Here is a 23730-nt window from a genome sequence, read left to right as displayed (position 1 = left end):
CGGTGCCTCCTATGTGATGTATATGGCAGTCTCGGTGCCTCCTCTGTAATGTGTATCAGGCAGTCTCGGTGGCTCCTATGTGATGTATACGGCAGTCTCGGTGCCTCCTATGTAATGTATATGGCAGTCTCGGTGTCTCCTCTGAAATGTGTATACGGCAGTCTCGGTAGCTCCTATGTGATGTATATGGCAGTCTCGGTGTCTCCTCTGTAATGTGTATACAGCAGTCTCTGTGCCTCCTATGTGATGTATATGGCAGTATCAGTGTCTCCTCTGTAATGTGTATCCGGCAGTCTCGGTGGCTCCTATGTGATGTATACGGCAGTCTCGGTGTCTCCTCTGTAATGTGTATCCGGCAGTCTCGGTGGCTCCTATGTGATGTATACGGCAGTCTCGGTGTCTCCTCTGTAATGGGTATCCGGCAGTCTCGGTGGCTCCTATGTGATGTATACGGCAGTCTCGGTGTCTCCTCTGTAATGGGTATACGGCAGTCTCGGTGGCTCCTATGTGATGTATACGGCAGTCTCGGTGGCTCCTATGTGATGTATATGGCAGTCTCGGTGTCTCCTCTGTAATGTGTATCCGGCAGTCTCGGTGCCTCCTATGTGATGTATACAGCAGTCTTGGTGCCTCCTATGTGATGTATATGGCAGTCTTGGTGTCTCCTCTGTAATGTGTATCCGGCAGTCTCGGTGGCTCCTATGTGATGTATATGGCAGTCTCGGTGTCTCCTCTGTAATGTGTATCCGGCAGTCTCGGTGCCTCCTATGTGATGTATACAGCAGTCTTGGTGCCTCCTATGTGATGTATATGGCAGTCTTGGTGTCTCCTCTGTAATGTGTATCCGGCAGTCTCGGTGGCTCCTATGTGATGTATATGGCAGTCTCGGTGTCTCCTCTGTAATGTGTATCCGGCAGTCTCGGTGCCTCCTATGTGATGTATACAGCAGTCTTGGTGCCTCCTATGTGTTGTATATGGCAGTCTTGGTGTCTCCTCTGTAATGTGTATCCGGCAGTCTCGGTGGCTCCTATGTGATGTATACGGCAGTCTCGGTGGCTCCTATGTGATGTATACTGCAGACCTCCCTTTGCTTGAGTTATATTAATGTAATGTCAGCAGTGATTGAATTTTCCACTGTGAGGAGAACTGCATTGTAATATACATCTATGTTCGGTACACCTTACTCCTGCGAGTTAAACTTTTGACTAAATATAATAGTGTAATTTTCAAGTTGCTCATTTTCTTTGGCCCCTGAATGATGGTATAAATGTCAAAATGGCCATTGGCAGAAAAAAAGGTTCCCCACCCCTGCTATAAACCAATAAACTTATAAGTACTTGGTGAGTTTATAGACGGTATGTATTACCTAAGAAACATGCCATAAAAAGAGAGACTGCATCTGATTCAGGACCTCAGGACTCCGACGTACGTTTCGCCTTTGGCTTTCTCAAGAAGTTACGCTCCTTGAGAAAGCCAAGGGCAAAACAAATGTCGGTTTCACATAGTAACGAGGGACTGTGGGAACCTACCTGATCCCTCGTATTATGATAATCCTAGTCTATCGCTGTTCCATGAATGGTGGAGGCTCTGGGGTCCTGTATCTTCCTACGCTCCTAACTTAAACCGTATCTGATCCCTCTCCCATCCAGGAAGGTGAGGGGCTGAAGTGTATAGGAAAACACTAACCAAACAGACTGGAATAAAAGAAAACTACAATCATACAAATACACTCACAAAACAACCTAGTGGGAAACCTGGAAATAGAGAGGGGAAAAATAATGTGAGAGGATATGGATAAATACGCAAACAAGTCCACTCGGCAATCTCTAGAAAAGCTCGCCACCTGCCAACTCCAAACACTGAACTTTTTCCTTGGTCTACAGGGAATCTGCAAAGGTGGAAGACCGTCGTATGAGTATGATGGGTCTTAGAATGCGCACAAGTACTGCAGGCAACCACCTACTTCCGAACATCCTGGTGCACAGTAGACCACCAAAAATGAGTAAGAGGGTCTGTGGTGGCTTTACTACCAGGATGTCCAGCCACGACCGAATCATGATGTTCACTCAAACTCTTAAAACTGAGGTTTACAGGAAAAAAACAGTTTACATTAAGGATAGGCAGCAGGGGAATCCCCAGCGCCTCTACGACCTCCTTCTCCAGGTCCGAACATATGCAGTGGGGGAAATAAGTATATGATCCCTTGCTGATTTTGTAAGTTTGCCCACTGACAAAGACATAAACAGTCTGTAATTTTAAGGGTAGGATAATTTTAACATTGAGAGATAGAATATCAAAAATACAATCCAGAAAATAACATTATATAAATGATAAAAATGTATTTGTATTTTGCAGTGAGAAATAAGTATTTGATCCCCTACCAACCATTAAGCGTTCAGGCTCCTACGGACCAGTTAGACTCTCCTAATCAACTGCATTAAAGACAGCTGTTTTACATAGTCACCTTTATGAAAGACTCCTGCCACAGACTCAATTAATCAGTCAGATTCTAACCTCTACAACATGGGCAAGACCAAAGAGCTTTATAAGGATGTCAGGGACAAGATCATAGACCTGCACAAAGCTGGAATGGGCTACAAAACCATATGTAAGACGCTGGGTGAGAAGGAGAAAACTTGGTGCAATAGTAAGAAAAAGGAAGAAATACAAAATGACTGTCAATCGACATCGATCTAGGGCACCATGCAAAATCTCACCTCGTGGGGTATCCTTGATCATGAGGAAGGTGAGAGATCAGCCTAAAACTACACAGAAGGGAACTTTTAATGATCTCAAGGCAGCTTGGACCACAGTCACCAAGAAAACCATTTGTAACACATTACGCCGTAAATGTCTAAAATCCTGCAGTGCCCGCAAGGTCCCCCTGCTCAAGAAGACACATGTGCAGGCCCGTCTGATGTTTGCCAATGAACATCTGGATGATTCTGTCAGTGATTGGGAGAAGGTGCTGTGGTTAGATGAGACAAAAATTGAGATCTTTGGCATTAACTCAACTTGCCGTCTTTGGAGGAAGAGAAATGCTGCCTATGACCCAAAGAACACCGTCCCCACTGTCAAGCATGGAGGTGGAAACATTGTTTTGTGTGTGTTTCTCTGCTAAGGGCACAGGACAACTTCACCACATCAATGAGAGAATGGATGGCGCCATGTACCATAAAATCCTGAGTGACAACTTCCTTCTTTCCACCAGAACATTAAAAATGGGTTGTGGCTGAGTCTTCAAAGGAGTAGTTCAAAAAGAAGCACATTAAGGTCATGGAGTGGTCTAACCAAGCGACAGCGTCAAAATCTTAATGATTTAGAGATGATCTTCAAAGAGGAGTGGACCAAAATTCCTCCTTACATGTTCGCAAACCTCATCATCAACTGCAAGAAACATCTGACTGCTGAGCTTGCCAACAAGGGTTTTGCCACCAAATATTAAGTCTTGTTTGCCAGAGGGATCAAATACTTATTTCTTAGTGCAAAATGCAAATACATTTATATTTTTTATACAATGTGATTTTCTGGATTTTATTTTTGATATTCCATCTCTCAATGTTAAAATTAACATACCCTTAGAATTATAGACTATTCATGCCTTTGTCAGCGGGCAAACTTACAAAATCGGCAAGGGATCAAATACTTATTTCCCCCACTGTACTTGTACAGGTTCCCAGACCTAGACGCGGAGGAAACCATATAAAACCATTGAGAGAGAATCTTTCTGGATTTACACACTACAGACCCTCAAGTCTAAAGGTCTGAATATGATATTGGACTTTTTAACCCATTGACATTTTTTACTTCTTTCTAGCGAAGCTCCTGGTGTGGTGACTATTTAAAATAAAATTTTTCACTTTTTGCATATACCCATGAGTGCAGCTGTTCTTCCTATTGTCACGCTGGACTAAGTCCTGTTCAGCCGGCACCAACCCTCCTTGCTGAGTGCGCACCTTCTGTATTCCGCAAGATAAATAGACATGCGGTCTGGAAATACGTGCCACATGTTCGTCTCCGTGGGAGAGCCGCAGGTGTCTCAATGCATAGTGGGCTTGGGACTTCTTGAAACATCTGAATGCTGCGGGTTGGATGCTGCTCAAGTACGCGCAGCGTCCAACCCGCAGCGTTTGCTGATCATGTGCACCTACCCTAAGTAAGTTCTGATCACAGATGTATATTACTCTGCAGGTCTCCTCACCTGGGAAAATCACTGCTCATGTTACATTTATAGAGGTCCAGCAGTGGGGGAGGGGGCTGCAATACATGCATCATATTTGAAACACATGAGACACCGAGACTTATATATATATATATATATATATATATATATATATATCACATAAGAGATACCGAGACTGCTGTGTATACATCAGATAAGGTAAAGCAAGACTGCTGTATACATCACGTAGGAGATACAGAGACTGCTGCTTTTACATCCCATAAAATACACTGAGGCACATACATCACAGGAGACGCTGGGGCACATATATCACATGATATGCTGGGTACACATACATGAGACAGTGGGGGCACATACATCACAGGAGATGCTGGGACTGGGGAATATACATCACAGAAGATGCTATGGCATATAAATCGCAGAATGGGGGCATGTATTTCACAAGAGGGATTGGTGCATATTGTCACAAGTGTGTCACGTCCTCCTGGGAGATCTGGGGGTAGAAGATCACTACTTGTGAATAGCAGATCTTCCATTTAGCCTGTGTGTTTGCAGAAGTGTGCATAGGTGCTTCACCTGTGCCCACTTCGCAAGTGTGATTTGCACCACGTCTGGACTAATGTTGGCCCAGACTATGCAAAAGCACATAATGCACCAGGGTGGGCACTGCAACATGTGTAGAGTGGATTTCCACTCTGTCAAAGCATCGCATGTCAAACGGTTAACCGGTAGGCCGAAAGACCTATGTAGTGATGCAAGCTGATGACCTGAGGGGTGCGATCGGCGGACGTTGGCACACAGCGACTGTGCTTTCTGCAGCAGCGCATCCAGGCTAGGATAGTGGCGAAGATATTGCTGTACTACCAGGTTGAGGATGTGAGCAATGCCAGGCACGTGTGCGAAGTTGCCCCAACGTAGGGACTCCATCAGGTTTGCACCGTTATCGCACACGACCTTCTCTGGCTCCAGGTTCAGTGGAGACAGCCATTGCTTTATCTCCGTCTGTATAGCTGTCCACAACGCTTGAGCAGTGTGATTGCGATCTCCAAGGCATATTAATTTATACACTGCCTGATTGCCATGAGCCCTGTCTGCGCAGTATGGTAGTGGAGGGATTCTCTCTGCACTGTTGCAACGCGTGTCTCATTAAGGGAGAGGTTGAGGGCGCATGTGGAGGCCCTAGAGGAGGTGGAGGAGTCATAAGCAGTGGAGGAAGTTTTAGATACAGAGGTTTGTCGCCCAAGCTTTGGGAATGCAAAGACTTGTGAAGCAGCCCCTTGACCGCATGCCCACACAGTCACCAGTCACCCAGTGCCCAGTCAGCGAGATGTAACCAGTGAAATGCACCCTGGCAGATATAGATTTTTTCAGGGAATGGGTGTTGTCTGCAACAGGCTGGTGTAGCGCAGGCACAACTTTCTTAGAGAAGTAATGGCGACTGGTACTGGGGAACTTAGACAGCCATCAACTTTTGGAAACCATCTGTATCCACCAGGTGGAAAGGCAGCATTTCTGTGGCCAACAGAATGGAGATGGTGGATTTGAAGCTGTTAGCTTTGGCATGTGTAGGAGGAAACATTCATTTACGTGACCACAACTGCGGGACCGAGGGCTAGCTGCTGTGCTGAGAGAGGGTGGAGTAGGATGAACAGGACACACTGCTGGACTGTGAGTGAGGTGCAGGTGGATATCTTATGGTGGATTGAGAAAGATGTGTTTGCAGGCATGTCCACTTTCGCAACAGCTGACAGGCTCTCACTCACCCCGACTGTATAGGGTAAACAAGTGGACGTTCTGTGGGTTGAGACCTTTGTGAGAACACTTGGCATGGTGACAGAGGAGGAAACAGCAGATGCGGTTGATGGAAGGCATTTTAGCACAGTGTGATTCCCAGATTAAGGGCTCATACTCATATGCGAGAAATTCGGACGAGTCTCGCACTTCAATACCTGGCACAGCCACCGGCACTCGGATCGGAGCACTCAGCTGCATGTATTTCTATGTAGCTGAATGCTCCGACCCGAGTGCTGGCGGCAGTGCCAGGTATTGACGTGCAAGACTCGTCCAAGTTGCTCGCATGTGAGTATGAGCCCTAAGGCATGTTTATCGCGTATGTGCCGGTTCATTCATGTAGTAGTCAAATTATTGCAATCTTTGCCTCTAATAGTCTTTTTTTTGCAAACTTGGCAGATAACGTGAGTTGCGTCATCCTTTACGGTCTCAAAAAAGGCCCAGGCTAAGCAACCATTGTCGCTCCTGCGAACTGCAGACTTGCGAATGGTGGTGGCCACAGCCACCATTGTGGCTGAGGATGCAGTGTTTGTCATGGTTGTATCACTCCGTGACTGCGGCAAGCTGAAACGTAACCTCCTTGTCTTCCTCCTCCACCCCCTCTGCTGAGCTACTGAGCTGCATGCCTCTAAGTTCACACCAAATGGGATCTACAACCTCAGAGGTGGCACCCCAATCACCCTTGTTTCCTCGCACTTGACAAACTTCCAACCGCCAAACTGTGGGGAACCACAGATGGACCATTCTGCAGAGCCATTCACACAGTCTATTGCATAGGCATCAGAGGTCTTCTCCAAAGATTCACAGAAACCAGATGAGGAAGCATCTGTAACGATGTCCAAAATTTTTCCCTGTTGGATCCGGGGCCAACCCCTGAGGGTGGAGATGATGCTGATGAGACTCAGATACCAGAGGCGCATGCAGACTGTACTGTGCTGTCAGGGTAGAAAGAGGTGGAGGGTGACTCTCAGGGAAATGAGTGGGAGAACAGAGAGGATACCCATGAGGATTGTACTGTGTGTGGTGTTATGGTGGAGGAAGACAAGGAGAGGCCACTTGAAGCAGCGCTTTCCGGAGTCGAGCAGTCCGTCCAGGAACAGATGTTGATAGTTGTCTTTGGATAGGATGAGACAGTGTTTGCACACTGCATGGGCTGTGTATTATACTATATGTAAGATATGGGCTGTGTATTATATTATATGGAAGATATGGGCTGTGCATTATACTATATGTAAGATATGGGCTGTGTATTATATTATATGGAAGATATGGGCTGTGCATTATACTATATGGAAGATATGGGCTGTGTATTATATAGAAGATATGGGCTGTGCATTATACTATATGTAAGATATGCGCTGTGTATTGTATTATATGGAAGATATGGGCTGTGCATTATACTATATGGAAGATATGGGCTGTGCATTATACTATATGGAAGATACTGGCTGTGTATTATATTATATGGAAGATATGGGCTGTGTATTATACTATATGTAAGATATGGGCTGTGCATTATACTATGTAAGATATGGTCTGTGTATTATACTATATGTAAGATATGGGCTGTGTATTGTATTATATGGAAGATATGGGCTGTGTATTATATTATATGGAAGATATGGGCTGTGTATTATATTATATGGAAGATATGGGCTGTGTATTATATTATATGGAAGATATGGGCTGTGTATTATACTATATGTAAGATATGGGCTGTGCATTATATTATATCGAAGATATGGGCTGTGTATTGTATTATATGGAAGATATGGGCTGTGTATTATATTATATGGAAGATATGGGCTGTGTATTATACTATATGTAAGATATGGGCTGTGTATTATACTATATGTAAGATATGGGCTGTGCATTATACTATATGGAAGATATGGGCTGTGTATTATACTATATGTAAGATATGGGCTGTGTATTGTATTATATGGAAGATATGGGCTGTGCATTATACTATATGTAAGATATGGGCTGTGTATTATATGGAAGATATGGGCTGTGCATTATACTATATGTAAGATATGGGCTGTGCAGTATACTATATGAAGGACTGTGGGCTGTGTATTATATTATATGGAAGATATGGGCTGTGCATTATACTATATGGAAGATATGGGCTGTGCATTATACTATATGGAAGATATGGGATGTGCATGATACTATATGGAAGATATGGGCTGTGCATTATACTATATGTAACATATGGGCTGTGTATTGTATTATATGGAAGATATGGGCTGTGCATTATACTATATGGAAGATATGGGCTGTGCATTATACTATATGGAAGATATGGGCTGTTCATTATACTATATGGAAGATATGGGCTGTGTATTATATTATATGGAAGATATGGGCTGTACATTATACTATATGGAAGATATGGGCTGTGTATTATACTATATGTAAGATATGGGCTGTGTATTGTATTATATGGAAGATATGGGCTGTGCATTATACTATATGGAAGATATGGGCTGTGCATTATACTATATGGAAGATATGGGCTGTGCATTATACTATATGTAAGATATGGGCTGTGTATTGTATTATATGGAAGATATGGGCTGTGCATTATACTATATGTAAGATATGGGCTGTGTATTATATTATATGGAAGATATGGGCTGTGCATTATACTATATGTAAGATATGGGCTGTGCAGTATACTATATGAAGGACTGTGGGCTGTGTATTATATTATATGGAAGATATGGGCTGTGCATTATACTATATGGAAGATATGGGCTGTGCATTATACTATATGGAAGATATGGGCTGTGCATGATACTATATGGAAGATATGGGCTGTGCATGATACTATATGGAAGATATGGGCTGTGCATTATACTATATGTAAGATATGGGCTGTGCATTATACTATATGTAAGATATGGGCTGTGTATTGTATTATATGGAAGATATGGGCTGTGTATTATATTATATGGAAGATATGGGCTGTGCATTATACTATATGTAAGATATGGGCTGTGCAGTATACTATATGAAGGACTGTGGGCTGTGTATTATATTATATGGAAGATATGGGCTGTGCATTATACTATATGGATGATATGGGCTGTGCATTATACTATATGGAAGATATGGGCTGTGCATTATACTATATGTAACATATGGGCTGTGTATTGTATTATTTGGAAGATATGGGCTGTGCATTATACTATATGGATGATATGGGCTGTGCATTATACTATATGGATGATATGGGCTGTGCATTATACTATATGGAAGATATGGGCTGTGCATTATACTATATGGAAGATATGGGCTGTGCATTATACTATATGTAAGATATGGCAGCACGGTGGCGCAGTGGTTAGCACAGCAGCCTTGCAGCGCTGGAGTTCAAGCCCCATTAAGGACAACATCTGCAAAGAGTTTGTATGTTCTCTCCGTGTTTGCGTGGGTTTCCTCCGGGTTCTCCGGTTTCCTCCCACATTCCAAAGACATACGAATTGGGAATTTAGATTGTGAGCTCCAACCGGGACAGCGACGATAATGTGTGCAACCTGTAAAGCGCTGCGGAATATGTTAGCGCTATATAAAAATAAAGATTATTATTATTATTATTATGGGCTGTGCATTATACTATATGTAAGATATGGGCTGTGCATTATACTATATGTAAGATATGGGCTGTGCATTATACTATATGTAAGATATGGGCTGTGCATTATACTATACTAGAAACCAAAGAGAGACAGCACTACAAGAACCAAGTAAAATGTAATTAATTTTTATTAAGGTATAAGTACAAAAACAGTAGAAAGGCAATTAAAAGACAAGGGAAGGGGACAGGAAAGGACAATGGTCACCAAACTCAGGCAGTGCGGTATCCACAGGTAGTAACTGCATTAAAGACTATTGTGATGAAATACCATGTACTGAGTACTATCACATATCGTAACACCAGAGCTTGGCACAGTGCAAAAGTGCATACCAACTAAGTGTTAAATAACGTCAGTGCCATGTATAGCACCCAACCATGCACAGCAAAGCCAGTGGTGATAGAAACCAAAAGAAATTTTTACATCACCAAAGAATTAGTCCGTCATATTACCTGAGGAGGAGACCACACTGCCAGGAACCCCAATGCGCGTTTCGGCGCGGTGCCTTCTTCCGGGGGCGTGGCATAATACAAACATGAGGAATATTTAAGGGGAATGTCGACCAATCAAATCACCCCTAACAAAAGGATGCAAGCTAGAGAGAACCTACACGCATGCGCAAATAGTAATGTCGGCTGTCCCAATAGTCCGAAGCCACCAATCAAAGCCCAAAATACATAAAAACGAGGGGAGGGAAACTGTGCCTCAGCCGTGCATGCGCAATATCCAAATAGGGTAGGAAAAAAAACAACATTGAGTGATGCAGGACATAGACAGGCAGCGGTGATTACGCCATAGGGGGAGGGAAAGAACCCCAACCAATCCTATCATATAAGACTAAAAATGAACGTGAGTCGGCCGCGCACGCGCAGAGACGGGCAAAACCAGCCCGACTACGCATGCGCACCTAAGTACAAGAAATAATAGTGGTATGTGCGTCCAGAGTGGTAAGAGCGTCACCGGAGGAGGAGACCTAAACCCAACGGGGGACGCAGTGCCACCGCGTCATGCGCAAGGCTGGACTAAAATAGCCCAACCGCGCATGCGCGGGTGATTGCCAAGGTAGCGGTGTAAGCGTCCGGGGAGGCGAAGCCGGGATACCAACCAGGTCACGCCCACCGGTAAGGCGTGAGCCGGAAAGTAAATAATCCCGAACTCATCTCCCAAAAAGAACAAAAACATCGCCCTCCAAACTAAAAATACAAATAAATACACACAGCAAAAACGCTGAAGAGAAAAAGGTAAGGTGACATAGAATGATTGCAATTGTGCAAAACATATGCGGACATAAATCCTGAAAAAAACAGGAAAACGGGGGCCATATTGGCATAATATCATAATTAAGATATAGAAATTAACATAAAAAAACAGAATAATCATAGCATAAATATATATGTATAAATACACAAACAATAGTGACCAATATAAATATACATGCTAAAGTGCAAGTGTGCATGAGGAAGTAAATGGAGATCGCAGCTGCATCAGGAAATGTGCCTTTATGAAGATAAACGGTTCCATATGTCAGAAGATAGGGTTGCCAAAGACAGAGAACTCCGAATCAGCATCAATGTTGCAGCATCCAAATAAGAAAAAGGGAGGTAACTAAAGAAAGGTAGACAAAAAATTAAAACCAATACAAACACAAATTAAAAGCCAACTAAAAAACATTGACTGATGATTCATAGGAATGGGGAGAAACTAAGTGTTTCGTTGAGACCTTGAGGTTGAAGCGTTTTCAGTCGCCAAATCCACCGTGATTCTTTTTGTGCAAGATGGCGGCTAAGATTGCCGCCACGTTGGGTTGTAATTAGATGATCAATGCCTATAATTCTAAAGCCTGAGGGGTCACAATGATGATGGCGTTTAAAGTGGCGGGGAACTGTCTTTAAACTTTCCAAATTGTCTACTTTTTGGGCTGCCAAGATGTCACGGACATGTTCCCGTACACGTACTTTCAAAGCACGTGTTGTAAGGCCGATGTAAATCTTGCCACATGGGCAAGTACCATGGTAGACCACCATAGTAGTAGAACAATTGATCGAATGTGTAATAACAAACTTACATCCATCCGAAGATACAAAATGAGTGGCACTATCGATGTTCTGACAGGCAATGCATTTACCACATGGTTTGCAGCCCCACCGAGGGGGTTTGGGTGGAGTGATAGGTGGAAAATAACTCCGTACAAGATGGTCCCCTAAATTTTTGGATCTACGGGCAACAACGGATGGATATGATGGCAGATATTGTTTAAGAATTGGATCCGCTAAAAGTATAGGCCAATGTTTGGCCAATACCTGTGACATCTCCTTCCACCGAGAATGGTACTGGGTAATCATTCTTACCTGTTGGTTCAACTTGACTTGTGGATTTGAAAATAACAGTTGCTGCCGCTTCGTGTTCCTAGCCCTGTTGTATGCCCTCTTCACGCTCCTTCTGCTGTAACCTCGTGCCAAAAAACGTTGTTTTAGGTCTTCAGCTTGCGATTCAAATGTTTCAACCGATGTACAGATTCTTTTCAGACGAAGAAATTGCCCAACTGGGACTGCATTGATCACATGAGGTGGGTGGGAGGATGAGGCGTGGAGAACAGAGTTCACAGCCGTATCCTTACGAAAAACACTGGCACTCAGAAGACCGTCTGCCTCTCTCTCAACTAGGACATCCAAGAAATCTATATGAAAAAAATCAAATTTGTAAGTAAGACGTATGTTTAAATTATTATTATTAAGCTCCTCAAAAAAAAGATTTTAACTCAAGAGCATTACCCCGCCAGATCAGGAAAATGTCGTCGATGTAGCGGGCCCACAATAGGACCCGCTCCATCGACGAACCCCGATCCGACGAGAACAGCCCCAGGAACAGATTGGCATATGAAGGCGCACATGCCGCCCCCATTGCTGTTCCCTGGAGCTGCAGGAAGAAGGATCCGTTGAAAAGAAAAAAATTGTGTGTAAGAAGAAAATGTAAAAGAACAATCAAAAAATTAGTGTCCCTAGGTGAGAGAGAGGTCATAGACAGAAACTGTGAAACCGCCCCCAAGCCATCCTGGTGTCGAATACTTGTATACAATGACTCAACGTCACATGTGACAAGGAGAGTGTCCTCCTCAACATGGACGGAGTCAATTTTTTTCAAAAAATCAGAAGTGTCTTTAAGATAAGATGGTAAAGTCTCCACCAGGGGCTTGAGGAAGGAATCGATGTACTTGCCAATGCTTTCCGTAAGTCCCCCCACCCCAGAAACAATGGGTCTGCCATGAGGTGTAACTGAGTTTTTGTGTACCTTCGGTAGCAGGTACAGCGTTGGAATGCAGTGATCCTTGCTCAACAGGATATCTCGAACCTGGATAGTAATAATTTCATCCAGAAGTGCTTGTTGTAAAATTTTAGACAACTCTTCTCTAAATGAAATCAGAGGATTATACGTGAGCTTTTTGTAACATGTCGCATCTCCTAATTGGCGATATGCTTCCGCCAAATACAGTTTGTTAGGCCAAATAACAATGTTCCCCCCCTTGTCAGCCGGCTTAAATACTACATCTTTTAATTGTTTGAGTTTTTTCAAACTCTTTTGTTCAACAGTAGACAAATTATTGTGATTTATAGATGTAGAAATAGAGTCAAAATCGTTAGATACAAGTTTTACAAAGATGTCTATATTCGAGCACAGCGACAAGGGGGGGAACTTTTTAGATCTTGGATACAGTGTAGAGGGTACCTTACCCAAAGAGGGGTTTACATGTTCCCGGGCTAATTCCTCCAAGGTTTGAAGAGCCAATTGTTCCTCCGGTAAGGGGAACATCTGTTGCAAATCTTCATTATGATGCCATTTCTTGAAAATCAAAGAGCGTGCAAAAAAGTGTAGGTCCTTCAAGGCCAAAAACGGATCAAACTGCATGTTGGGTGAAAAGGTAAGACCTTTGGTGAGAAGAGAGATTTCATCAGCATTAAATGAGTGTTCCGACAAATTAATTACCTTCGGGGTATCCTTATGTGCCAACTGGTTGGCACTGCGCTTATTCTGAAACGTTTTACGTTCCCATTTCCTTTTGCCCGCATTACCAAAGCGGGTCTGTATAGAATGTTGCGAGGTGTCAGATACATCCCCGGAGGACGATGCTGAAGAGACAGACAGAGATCTACGCTCCTTCACTAAGTACCCAGTACGTCTCCATCTGTAGGCAGTCTTTTTCTGAAAGTCCATCGTGTCACGGGTTAGTTTTTTGGCTTGTGTAGTCTTAATTTGTGATAACCATTCGGTTGAACTTTTGTCCATTGATGTATTGAAAGCTGAAAGTGTATCTCCACTAGCCACTTTCTTAAATTTAGAATATAAATCATCGATCTCACCTTCTATTATGACCAAGGCTTTTTTGTCATAGTCGATCAATAGCTCCATAAATTGTGTGGATGCTTTATTACAAACCTCTTCCCAATTGCCTATAAATTGATCATCCGCAATAGGAAAAGAGGGAAATATTTGGATGCGTAGACCACGTGGAACGAGCCTCTTCTTGATATAATTTTCCAAGAAGGCTTTGTTCCACCATAATTTGGTGCGTCTATGAAGTAACCTCTTAATCTGGGTCTGTAAAGTACTTAGATTCCCTGAATCATCAATCAACATGGGCTGTGCATTATACTATATGGAAGATATGGGCTGTGCATTATACTATATGTAAGATATGGGCTGTGCATTATACTATATGGAAGATATGGGCTGTGCATTATACTATATGGAAGATATGGGCTGTGCATTATACTATATGTAAGATATGGGCTGTGCATTATACTATATGGAAGATATGGGCTGTGCATTATACTATATGGAAGATATGGGCTGTGCATTATACTATATGTAAGATATGGGCTGTGCATTATACTATATGGAAGATATGGGCTGTGCATTATACTATATGGAAGATATGGGCTGTGCATTATACTATATGTAAGATATGGGCTGTGCATTATACTATATGTAAGATATGGGCTGTGCATTATACTATATGGAAGATATGGGCTGTGCATTATACTATATGTAAGATATGGGCTGTGCATTATACTATATGTAAGATATGGGCTGTGCATTATACTATATGTAAGATATGGGCTGTGCATTATACTATACTAGCTGAAGAGCCCGGCGTTGCCTGGGCATAGTAAATATCTGTGGTTAGGTAACGTTCACACTAGCGTTATGCTAGTGTGCGTCGGGTTAGCGTCGGGCGACGCAGCGGCGACGCACGCGTCATGCGCCCCTATATTTAACATGGGGGACGCATGCGTTTTTGTTTGTTGCATTGTGCGACGCATGCGTCTTTTTTGCCGCAAGCGTCGGACCAAGAAAACGCAACAAGTTGCATTTTTCTTGCGTCCGATTTTCAGCAAAAAACGACGCATGCGTCGCAAAACGCAGCGTTTTTGCGTGCGTTTTGCCGCGTTTTTGCGTGCGTTGTGCGTTGCGTCGCCGACGCAGCGGCGCACAACGCTAGTGTGAACGTAGCCTTAGTTATAGCACCTCACTTGTCTTATTTTCCCATCACGCCTCTCATTTTCCCAATCACATCTTTCATTTTCCCCCTCCCACCTCTCATTCCCCCCTAACACTTGTCATTTCAACCTGACATCTGTCATTTTCTGATCACTCCACTATTTTTCCTCACTCCTCTCATTTTGCACTCACACCTTTTCATTTTCACCTCACACCTCTCATTTTCACCTCATCACCTCAGTATATACATGTTTGTCATCTCCCTTATATATAGTATACATCTGTATGTCATCTCCTGTATATAGTATATACCTGTATGTCATCTCCCCTGTATATAGTATATACCTGCTGTCTCATCTCCCCTATATATAGTATATACCTGAATGTCATCTCCTTCTATATATAGTATATACTTGTATGTCATCTTCTCCTGTATATAGTATATACCTGTGTGTCATCTCCCATGTATATAGTATATATCTGTGTCATCTCCTCCTGTATATAGTATATACCTGCATGTCATCTTCTATATATAGCATATACCTGTATGTCATCTCCTCCTGTATATAGTATATACCTGTAGGTCATCTGCTCCTGTATATAGTATATACCTGTGTGTCATCTCCTCCTGTATATAGTATATACCTGTATGTCATCTCCTCCTGTATATATATGTACCTGTATGTCATCTCCTCCTCTATATAGTATATACCTGTGTGTCATCTCTCCTGTATATGGTATATACAGTGGGGCAAAAAAGTATTTAGTCAGTCAGCAATAGTGCAAGTTCCACCACTTAAAAAGATGAGAGGCGTCTGTAATTTACATCATAGGTAGACCTCAACTATGGGAGACAAACTGAGAAAAAAAAATCCAGAAAATCACATTGTCTGTTTTTTTAACAATTTATTTGCATATTATGGTGGAAAATAAGTATTTGGTCAGAAACAAACAATCAAGATTTCTGGCTCTCACAGACCTATAACTTCTTCTTTAAGAGTCTCCTCTTTCCTCCACTCATTACCTGTAGTAATGGCACCTGTTTAAACTTGTTATCAGTATAAAAAGACACCTGTGCACACCCTCAAACAGTCTGACTCCAAACTCCACTATGGTGAAGACCAAAGAGCTGTCAAAGGACACCAGAAACAAAATTGTAGCCCTGCACCAGGCTGGGAAGACTGAATCTGCAATAGCCAACCAGCTTGGAGTGAAGAAATCAACAGTGGGAGCAATAATTAGAAAATGGAAGACATACAAGACCACTGATAATCTCCCTCGATCTGGGGCTCCACGCAAAATCCCACCCCGTGGGGTCAGAATGATCACAAGAACGGTGAGCAAAAATCCCAGAAGCACGCGGGGGGACCTAGTGAATGAACTGCAGAGAGCTGGGACCAATGTAACAAGGCCTACCATAGGTAACACACTACGCCACCATGGACTCAGATCCTGCAGTGCCAGACGTGTCCCACTGCTTAAGCCAGTACATGTCCGGGCCCGTCTGAAGTTTGCTAGAGAGCATTTGGATGATCCAGAGGAGTTTTGGGAGAATGTCCTATGGTCTGATGAAACCAAACTGGAACTGTTTGGTAGAAACACAACTTGTCGTGTTTGGAGGAAAAAGAATACTGAGTTGCATCCATCAAACACCATACCTACTGTAAAGCATGGTGGTGGAAACATCATGCTTTGGGGCTGTTTCTCTGCAAAGGGGCCAGGACGACTGATCCGGGTACATGAAAGAATGAATGGGGCCATGTATCGTGAGATTTTGAGTGCAAACCTCCTTCCATCAGCAAGGGCATTGAAGATGAAACGTGGCTGGGTCTTTCAACATGACAATGATCCAAAGCACACCGCCAGGGCAACGAAGGAGTGGCTTCGTAAGAAGCATTTCAAGGTCCTGGAGTGGCCTAGCCAGTCTCCAGATCTCAACCCTATAGAAAACCTTTGGAGGGAGTTGAAAGTCCGTGTTGCCAAGCGAAAAGCCCAAAACATCACTGCTCTAGAGGAGATCTGCATGGAGGAATGGGCCAACATACCAACAACAGTGTGTGGCAACCTTGTGAAGACTTACAGAAAACGTTTGACCTCTGTCATTGCCAACAAAGGATATATTACAAAGTATTGAGATGAAATTTTGTTTCTGACCAAATACTTATTTTCCACCATAATATGCAAATAAAATGTTAAAAAAACAGACAATGTGATTTTCTGGATTTTTTTCTCTCAGTTTGTCTCCCATAGTTGAGGTCTACTTATGATGTAAATTACAGACGCCTCTCATCTTTTTAAGTGGTGGAACTTGCACTATTGCTGACTGACTAAATACTTTTTTGCCCCACTGTATCTGTGTGTCATCTCCCCTGTATATAGTATATACCTGTGTGTCATCTCCTCCTGTATTAGACCTCATTCACACGTTATTTGCTCAGTATTTTTACCTCAGTATTTGTAAGCTAAATTGGCAGCCTGATAAATCCCCAGCCAACAGGAAGCCCTGCCCCTGGCAGTATATATTAGCTCACACATACACATAATAGACAGATCATGTGACTGACAGCTGCCGTATTTCCTATATGGTACATTTGTTGTAGTTTGTCTGCTTATTAATCAGATTTTTATTTTTGAAGGATAATACCAGACTTGTGTGTGTTTTAGGGCGAGTTTAGTTTGTCAAGTTGTGTGTGTTGAGTTGTGTGTGGCGACATGCATGTAGCGACTTTTGTGAGATGAGTTTTGTGTGGCAACATGCGTGTAGCAACTTTTTGTGTGTCGAGTTGCATGTGACAGGTTAGTGTAGCAAGTTGTGTGCAGCAAGTTTTGCGCATGGCGAGTTTTGCGCGTGGCGAGTTTTATGTGTGGTGCCTTTTGAGTATGTGAAAGTTTTGTGTGAGGCAACTTTTGCATGTGTTGCAACTTTTGTGCATGTGGCAATTTTTCCGCGTGTGCAAGTTTTGCGTGTGGCGAGTTTTCCATGAGGTGAGTTTTGCACTTGTGGCGAGTTTTGCAAGAGCCTAGTTTTTGCATGTGGCGAGTTCTGCGCGTGGCGAGTTTTGAGCGGCGACTTTTGTGTTTCGACTTTTATGTGGCGAGGTTGGTGTATGTGTGGTGAAATGTGTGCTGAGGGTAATATGTGTTCAAGCACGTGGTAGTGTGTGGCGCATTTTCTGTGTGTGTTCATATCCCCGTGTGTGGTGAGTATCCCATGTCGGGGCCCCACCTTAGCAACTGATCGGTATATACTCTTTGGCGCCATCGCTCTCATTCTTTAAGTCCCCCTTGTTCACATCTGGCCGCTGTCAATTTGCCTCCTACACTTTTCCTTTCAATTTTTCGCATTGTGTAGATAGGAGCAAAATTGTTTGGTGAATTGGAAAGCGCGGGGTTAAAATTTCACCTCACAACATAGCCTATGACGCTCTAGGGGTCCAGACGTGTGACTGTGCAAAATTTTGTAGATGTAGCTGCGACGCCTCCAACACTTTTCCTTTCACTTTTTTCCCCATTATGTAGATAGGGGCAAAATAGTTTGGTGAATTGGAACGCGCGGGGTTAAAATTTCGCCTCACAACGTAGCCTATGACGCTCTCGGGGTCCAGACGTGTGACTGTGCAAAATTTTGTGGCTGTAGCTGCGACGGTGCAGATGCCAATCCCTGACATACACACATACACACACACACACATTCAGCTTTATATATTAGATGTAAGATATGGGCTGTGCATTATACTATATGGAAGATATGGGTTGTGTATTATATTGTGTGGAAGATATGGGCTGTGCATTATATTATATGGAAGATATGGGCTGTGCATTATACTATATGTAAGATATGGGCTGTGCATTATACTATATGGAAGATATGGGCTGTGCATTATATTATATGGAAGATATGGGCTGTGCATTATACTATATGTAAGATATGGGCTGTGCATTATACTATATGTAAGATATGGGCTGTGCATTATACTATATGGAAGATATGGGCTGTGCATTATATTATATGGAAGATATGGGCTGTGCATTATATTATATGGAAGATATGGGCTGTGCGTTATACTATATGTAAGATATGGGCTGTGCATTATACTATATGGAAGATATGGGCTGTGCATTATATTATATGGAAGATATGGGCTGTGCATTATATTATATGGAAGATATGGGCTGTACATTATACTATATGTAAGATATGGGCTGTGCATTATACTATATGGAAGATATGGGCTGTGCATTATACTATATGGAAGATATGGGCTGTGCATTATATTATATGGAAGATATGGGCTGTGCATTATACTATATGTAAGATATGGGCTGTGCATTATACTATATGTAAGATATGGGCTGTGCATTATACTATATGGAAGATATGGGCTGTGCATTATATTATATGGAAGATATGGGCTGTGCATTATATTATATGGAAGATATGGGCTGTACATTATACTATATGTAAGATATGGGCTGTGCATTATACTATATGGAAGATATGGGCTGTGCATTATACTATATGGAAGATATGGGCTGTGCATTATATTATATGGAAGATATGGGCTGTGCATTATACTATATGTAAGATATGGGCTGTGCATTATACTATATGTAAGATATGGGCTGTGCATTATACTATATGGAAGATACGGGCTGTGTATTATATTATATGGAAGATATGGGCTGTACATTATACTATATGGAAGATATGGGCTGTGTATTATATTATATGGAAGATATGGGCTGTGCATTATATTATATGGAAGATATGGGCTATACATTATACTATATGGAAGATATGGGCTGTGCATTATACTATATGGAAGATATGGGCTGTGCATTATACTATATGGAAGATATGGGCTGTGCATTATATTATATGGAAGATATGGGCTGTGCATTATATTATATGGAAGATATGGGCTGTACATTATACTATATGTAAGATATGGGCTGTGCATTATACTATATGTAAGATATGGGCTGTGCATTATACTATATGGAAGATATGGGCTGTGCATTATATTATATGGAAGATATGGGCTGTGCATTATACTATATGTAAGATATGGGCTGTGCATTATACTATATGTAAGATATGGGCTGTGCATTATACTATATGGAAGATATGGGCTGTGCATTATTTTATATGGAAGATATGGGCTGTGCATTATATTATATGGAAGATATGGGCTGTGCATTATACTATATGTAAGATATGGGCTGTGCATTATACTATATGGAAGATATGGGCTGTGCATTATACTATATGGAAGATATGGGCTGTGCATTATATTATATGGAAGATATGGGCTGTGCATTATACTATATGTAAGATATGGGCTGTGCATTATACTATATGTAAGATATGGGCTGTGCATTATACTATATGGAAGATATGGGCTGTGCATTATACTATATGGAAGATATGGGCTGTGTATTATATTATATGGAAGATATGGGCCGTACATTATACTATATGGAAGATATGGGCTGTGTATTATATTATATGGAAGATATGGGCTGTGCATTATATTATATGGAAGATATGGGCTGTGCATTATATTATATGTAAGATATGGGCTGTGCATTATACTATATGGAAGATATGGGCTGTGCATTATACTATATGGAAGATATGGGCTGTGTATTATACTATATGGAAGATATGGGATGTGCATTATACTATATGGAAGATATGGGCTGTGCATTATATTATATGGAAGATATGGGCTGTGCATTATACTATATGAAGGACTGTGGATTATACTATATGTAAGATATGGGCTGTGCATTATACTATATGAAGGACTGTGGACTATACTATATGTAAGATATGGGCTGTGCATTATACTATATGGAAGATATGGGCTGTGCATTATACTATATGGAAGATATGGGCTGTGCATTATATTATATGGAAGATATGGGCTGTGCATTATACTATATGTAAGATATGGGCTGTGCATTATACTATATGTAAGATATGGGCTGTGCATTATACTATATGGAAGATATGGGCTGTGCATTATACTATGTGGAAGATATGGGCTGTGTATTATATTATATGGAAGATATGGGCTGTGCATTATACTATATGTAAGATATGGGCTGTGCATTATATTATATGAAGGACTGTGGGCTGTGCATTATACTATATGTAAGATATGGGCTGTGCATTATACTATATGAAGGACTGTGGGCTGTGCATTATACTATATGTAAGATATGGGCTGTGCATTATATTATATGAAGGACTGTGGGCTGTGCATTATATTATATGGAAGATATGGGCTGTGCATTATACTATATGAAGGACTGTGGGCTGTGCATTATACTATATGTAAGATATGGGCTGTGCATTATACTATATGAAGGACTGTGGGCTGTGCATTATACTATATGTAAGATATGGGCTGTGCATTATACTATATGAAGGACTGTGGGCTGTGCATTATACTATATGTAAGATATGGGCTGTGCATTATATTATATGAAGGACTGTGGGCTGTGCATTATATTATATGGAAGATATGGGCTGTGCATTATACTATATGAAGGACTGTGGGCTGTGCATTATACTATATGTAAGATATGGGCTGTGCATTATACTATATGAAGGACTGTGGGCTGTGCATTATACTATATGAAGGACTGTGGGCTGTGCATTATACTATATGTAAGATATGGGCTGTGCATTATACTATATGAAGGACTGTGGGCTGTGCATTATATTATATGGAAGATATGGGCTGTGCATTATACTATATGAAGGACTGTGGGCTGTGCATTACACTATATGTAAGATATGGGCTGTGCATTATATTATATGAAGGACTGTGGGCTGTGCATTATATTATATGGAAGATATGGGCTGTGCATTATACTATATGAAGGACTGTGGGCTGTGCATTATATTATATGGAAGATATGGGCTGTGCATTATACTATATGAAGGACTGTGGGCTGTGTATTATACTATATGAAGGACTGTGGGCTGTGCATTATACTATATGAAGGACTGTGGGCTGTGCATTATACTATATGTAAGATATGGGCTGTGCATTATATTATATGAAGGACTGTGGGCTGTGCATTATATTATATGGAAGATATGGGCTGTGCATTATACTATATGAAGGACTGTGGGCTGTGCATTATACTATATGTAAGATATGGGCTGTGCATTATACTATATGAAGGACTGTGGGCTGTGCATTATACTATATGTAAGATATGGGCTGTGCATTATACTATATGAAGGACTGTGGGCTGTGCATTATACTATATGTAAGATATGGGCTGTGCATTATATTATATGAAGGACTGTGGGCTGTGCATTATATTATATGGAAGATATGGGCTGTGCATTATACTATATGAAGGACTGTGGGCTGTGCATTATACTATATGTAAGATATGGGCTGTGCATTATACTATATGAAGGACTGTGGGCTGTGCATTATACTATATGTAAGATATGGGCTGTGCATTATATTATATGAAGGACTGTGGGCTGTGCATTATATTATATGGAAGATATGGGCTGTGCATTATACTATATGAAGGACTGTGGGCTGTGCATTATATTATATGGAAGATATGGGCTGTGCATTATACTATATGAAGGACTGTGGGCTGTGCATTATACTATATGAAGGACTGTGGGTTGTGCATTATACTATATGGAAGATATGGGCTGTGCATTATACTATATGAAGGACTGTTGGCTGTGCATTATACTATGTGTAAGATATGGGCTGTGCATTATATTATATGAAGGACTGTGGGCTGTGCATTATATTATATGGAAGATATGGGCTGTGCATTATACTATATGAAGGACTGTGGGCTGTGCATTATATTATATGGAAGATATGGGCTGTGCATTATACTATATGAAGGACTGTGGGCTGTGAATTATACTATATGAAGGACTGTGGGCTGTGCATTATACTATATGAAGGACTGTGGGTTGTGCATTATACTATATGGAAGATATGGGCTGTGCATTATACTATATGAAGGACTGTGGGCTGTGCATTATACTATATGAAGGACTGTGGGCTGTGCATTATACTATATGAAGGACTGTGGGCTGTGCATTATACTATATGAAGGACTGTGGGCTGTGCATTATACTATATGAAGGACTGTGGGCTGTGCATTATACTATATGAAGGACTGTGGGCTGTGCATTATACTATATGTAAGATATGGGCTGTGTATTATACTATATGAAGGACTGTGGGCTGTGCATTATATTATATGGAAGATATGGGCTGTGCATTATACTATATGAAGGACTGTGGGCTGTGCATTATACTATATGAAGGACTGTGGGCTGTGCATTATACTATATGAAGGACTGTGGGCTGTGCATTATACTATATGGAAGATATGGGCTGTGCATTATACTATGTGGAAGATGTGGGCTGTGTATTATATTATATGGAAGATATGGGCTGTACATTATACTATATGGAAGATATGGGCTGTGTATTATATTATATGTAAGATATGGGCTGTGCATTATACTATATGGAAGATATGGGCTGTGCATTATACTATATGGAAGATATGGGCTGTGCATTATATTATATGGAAGATATGGGC

The sequence above is a fragment of the Ranitomeya imitator genome, chromosome 6, assembly GCF_032444005.1.
Source record: "Ranitomeya imitator isolate aRanImi1 chromosome 6, aRanImi1.pri, whole genome shotgun sequence".
Taxonomy (NCBI): domain Eukaryota; kingdom Metazoa; phylum Chordata; class Amphibia; order Anura; family Dendrobatidae; genus Ranitomeya; species Ranitomeya imitator.
The sequence above is the reverse complement of the archived record's forward strand: the minus strand, read 5'-3'. Positions refer to the sequence as shown.